The sequence below is a fragment of the Penaeus vannamei genome, chromosome 18 (genome assembly GCF_042767895.1).
Source record: "Penaeus vannamei isolate JL-2024 chromosome 18, ASM4276789v1, whole genome shotgun sequence".
NCBI classification, from domain to species: domain Eukaryota; kingdom Metazoa; phylum Arthropoda; class Malacostraca; order Decapoda; family Penaeidae; genus Penaeus; species Penaeus vannamei.
In genome coordinates this window covers 19,646,769-19,651,768 of record NC_091566.1, presented here as the reverse complement: position 1 = coordinate 19,651,768, position 5,000 = coordinate 19,646,769, and the positions used below count along the sequence as shown (strand labels likewise).

Sequence of the window (5,000 nt, the reverse complement as noted above, 5' to 3'; positions counted from 1 at the left end):
AATATATATACAAGAAACAATAAAACAAATAAAGAAAGAAAATACATACAAATTACATAATAGAAAGATACACAAATAAAAAAATAATAAGAAGAAAATAAAAATTCATAAACAAAACGAAACAAAAATAAGAAAACGAAAACATACACAAAATAGATAGAAATTCATACAAAAAAAAACAAAAAAAACATGCACAACTAAAATAACATACTGAGAAGTAAAGTGTAAACAACAAGGGACTTTCGTTGTAAACAAGATAGGAGCGAGATGCGCATGATATCTCGCGTCCGGCAAGATTCCCCTTTATATCAAGGTCTCCGTTATAGAACAGCTGTCGTTTAAGTGGTCTTTGTTGTTGAACAGGATCATCTCGTTTGAAATTTTGTTTATATAACTGGGTTTGAAATTTAGAAGTGATTTTTTTTCTTTTTGATGAATGTAGAAAGTGAATGAGGATGAAGATCTTCAAAATACAAGAAATGAACAGGATATTAACAAGAAATTAAATAGAAATTAACAATTAATTTTCTTGTTGATGAATGTAGAATGTGAATGAGGACGAATAACTTCAAAGTACAAGAAATTAACAAGAAATTAACAGCTCCCTCCCTTCCCTTTAATTGAATATATCTTCATTCATCTTCATCATATCAACATTGCCTTAGAAATAACTATCATCTTTAAATCTTACTTATAAAATCTCACGTACATTCTAAGCTACTTAATATTCTTAATACGATATTACTAAGATGCCATTTTATCTTGACCTTAAACTAACGCGTAAATATATTTCTGAAGATAAAGATATATTCGGAATCGCTTAAATACTTCGCTTGAATTGTAAATATATTCATTCTCATTCATATATTTTTTTCTACATATAGCTTTTTGATATAGTCGTAAGAGTGATTGTGATAGGATTACTTAGCTTATAAAATGGGGATTTGTTTTACGGTTTATCATCTGTGGGTTACTTTGGTTTACAAAGATGGACGTTTCATTTATTTATTTATATATTTATCATCATTTTTTTTTATCAAATTTATTTATTTTTTTATCATTATTTTTATTATATATTTATTATCATATATATCTTCATATATTCATCATCACATTTTATTTATTTTTTTTTCTTCTTTTTCTTTGTCGGTGTATTATTCCGGACGATTTTGTTTACATTACAGGCTGTTGAAAATAAATTAAAATATGTCATCTTAGTCATATCATACTAGGAATATTCAGAATACATACTTCATTACATAATATTTCAAGATAATGATAATTTCTGACGTTATATTAAGTTAGACAGGCTCATGTTGTGGTTAAGTGAAACTAAAAATTGCTTTGAATTTGATAACTGTTCTAGCGGTGGCGAAGTTAGGAAAGTACGTCGCTTTAAATTCCCTTTAAAATACCTTAAAATCTCAACCAACTTTCAAAGTCTTAAAAAGAAAGAAAATAATCCTTTCATATTTCCTTCCGTTCAAACTTTATCAAATATCAGAAATTTGCGAAATCTGAACCATCATTGCATAGACTACCTCTGTGACGCACCAGGCCGGCAGATTAACACAAATTCTAAACCACTTTTATTTTTTTATTTTTTTTAAGCATCTTATAGGCTACTTAAAGAGGATCGGAATGCGATTAAGAATCATGTTAAAAGCGATCGGCCTTTTGCTCTCTGGCGCCGAACAACGGATGGCGGCCGGTGTGTGCATCGATGATTCGCGCGCGCTGAGGTGCTAAATAAAAATTGGCGATTAATTGTCGGTTGTTGGGCAGTGTTGGTGGCATGTCCGGACTAATTAAAAAATAATAATAATAAAAAAAATAATAAATAATAATAATAAATAAATAAATGAAAATTAAAAAATAACTAAATAAGTAAATTGTTTATATAGTTTTTAAACTTTAAGGTTATTTCTTTTTTTTCTTCTTTTTTTGAGTGAATTGTTTATTACGGCACAAGATATGAATTGTCTACACGGTCATTATTGTTACAAATCGTCAAACACACATAAAAACATAACCAAAAACATCTACATATACACATACACCACAACAAATACATACATAATTAGTAACAGAAAGAAATACATGCAAATGATACCGCAGAATCGTATTTATAAGCACACTAAACACGTATCTTTTTCTCCAACACCAACAATCTTCACAATCTATCTTCGGCAAAAGATATTCCTACTACACAGCGTTGTCGCAATCTCCAACACTGTATCGATGGACACCACAGAATCGACTTTTTCTCCAACACCAACAATCTTCAACAATCTGTCTTCGGAAAAGGATGTATCACCAAACCGATGAAGAAACATAAGCACACCGAACATGTATCTTTCTCTCCAACACCAACTCTCCAACAATCTATCTTCGGCAAAAGATATTCCTACTACACAGCGTTGTCGCAATCTCCAACACTGTATCGCTGGGCATAAAAAAATCGACTTTATTTATTCATCACTGTAGCGTTAGAGAAATATAAGCATAAACATAAACAAGCATCATTTTCTTCAACACCAACTCTCCAACGATTTGTCTTCGGAAAAGGATCGTTCCTACAGTGTTGTCGCAATCTCCATCACTGTATCGCCTGACATAAAAAAAAAATCGACTTTATTTATTCATCACTGTAGCGTTGGTGAAACATAAGCATAAACATAAACAAGTATCAAATAAATATCTTTTTTTTTCAACACCAACTCTCCAACGATTTGTCTTCGGAAAAGGATCGTTCCTACGCAGTGTTGTCGCAATCTCCAACACTATATCGCCGTATACAAACATTCATTTTTCTTTCTTGTGATGTCGCAATCTCGGAGAAACATAAACACGACATGCATTCCTTTATTCTTTCATTTATTCAATATATGTTCTCCCTTTTTTTCTTTTTCTTCTTGAAAACATCGCGTTGTCTCAATCTGTATCAGATTGTCGTTGGAGAAGCAAAGAAAAAAAAATACAAACATTTATCCTTGTTATTATTATCAATATTATTATTATCACTGTCATTATTACATTATCTTTTCTATCTATTTATTTTCTATGACACCGTATTCTCGCAATCTCCAACAACTTATTATCATTATTATTATCAATATTATTATTATTACTGTTATTAGTACATTATCTTTATATCTGTTTATCTATCTATCTATCTAGCTATCTATTTTCTATGACATCGTATTCTCGCAATCTCCAACAACTTATTATCATTATCAATATTACTATTATCATTATTATTATTACATTATCTGTATATCTACATCTATCTATCTATCTATGACACCGTCTTATCGTCGATGACACTTAAAATTGTTATCATCAATATTATCATTATCATTATTGCATTATCGGTATCTATATCTATCTATCTATCTATCTATCTATCTATCTATCTATCTATCTATCTATCTATCTATCTATCTATCTATCTATCTATCTATCTATCTATTTATTTATCTATTTATATTCTATGACACCGTGTATCATCGAAGAAACTTAAAAACGACATAAACACCGTGTTGTCGCCAACTTCAACTAATTACCGAAGGAGGAGAAGGATAAAGGATAAAAATTAATAATCTATTTTCCCTCCGTTTATCCTACATATTACGGATTAATAATTCATTTACTTCCGCTTATCATATATTTAGAGAATATATACATATATATATTTTTCGCCTATTATACATTTGGAGGATATTTTTTTTTTTTTTTTTCGTTCCGCCTGTCAAATATTTTGAGGATAAATAATTTATTCCCTTCCGCTTATCATTTATATTGATGATAAGTCATATTTTTTTGTGCTTATCTTATATATAAAGGATAAATCATCCATTTTCCTCCCACTCGTCATACATTTTGAGGATAACTTTTCCCTTATCATATATTTTTCCCCGTTTATCATATATTTTGAGGATGGATGATTCTTTTCCTATCTAATATTTTGAGGATAAATAATCTATTTTCTTACGCTTATCATATATATAAAAGATAAATCATAAATATTCGATTTCGGTTATCAAATATTTTGAGGATAAATAATTTTCCTTCCGCTCATCATACATGTTGAGGATAAATCTTATTTTCCCCCATATCATATATTCTGATTATAACTCTCCCGCTTATTATATATTTAGAGGACAAATCATCGATTTTCCTTATCCTAATCACATATTTTGAAGACTCATCCATTTTCCTTCCGTGTATCATACATTTTGAGGATAAACCATACATTTTCCTTTCCCTTATACATTTTGGGGACAAATCATCCATTTTCACTATCCTCATCACATATTTTGAGGACAAATCATCATTTCCTTCTGTCTATCATACATCTTGAGGACAAATTATCTATTTCCCCTCCCCTTATCATACATTTTCAGGACAAACCATCCATTTTCCTTATCCTAATCACATCTATTTTCCTTCCGTCTATCATACATTTTGAGGACAAATCATCCATTTTCCTTATCCTAATCACCTATTTTGACGACAAACCGCCAATTTTCCTTATCCTAATCACCTATTTTGAAGACAAATCATCCATTTTCCTTATCCTAATCACCTATTTTGAAGACAAACCACCTATTTTCCTCATCCTCATCACCTATTTTGAAGACAAACCGCCCATTTTCCTTATCCTAATCACCTATTTTGAAGACAAACCGCCCATTTTCCTGATCCTAATCACCTATTTTGAAGACAAACCGCCCATTTTCCTGATCCTAATCACCTATTTTGAAGACAAACCGCCCATTTTCCTGATCCTAATCACCTATTTTGAAGACAAACCGCCCATTTTCCTTATCCTAATCACCTATTTTGAAGACAAACCGCCCATTTTCCTGATCCTAATCACCTATTTTGAAGACAAACCGCCCATTTTCCTGATCCTAATCACCTATTTTGAAGACAAACCGCCCATTTTCCTTATCCTAATCACCTATTTTGAAGACAAATCACCCATTTTCCTGATC

At 30.7% G+C, this 5,000-nt stretch overlaps 1 protein-coding gene across 2 annotated transcripts in view; it reads right to left on the bottom strand.

The window, feature by feature from the left end:
* LOC113815096 (ataxin-1-like) overlaps positions 1-5,000 on the bottom strand; it is a 228,853-nt gene that overhangs the window by 139,860 nt on the left and 83,993 nt on the right. The gene's annotated exons all lie outside the window — the stretch shown is intronic.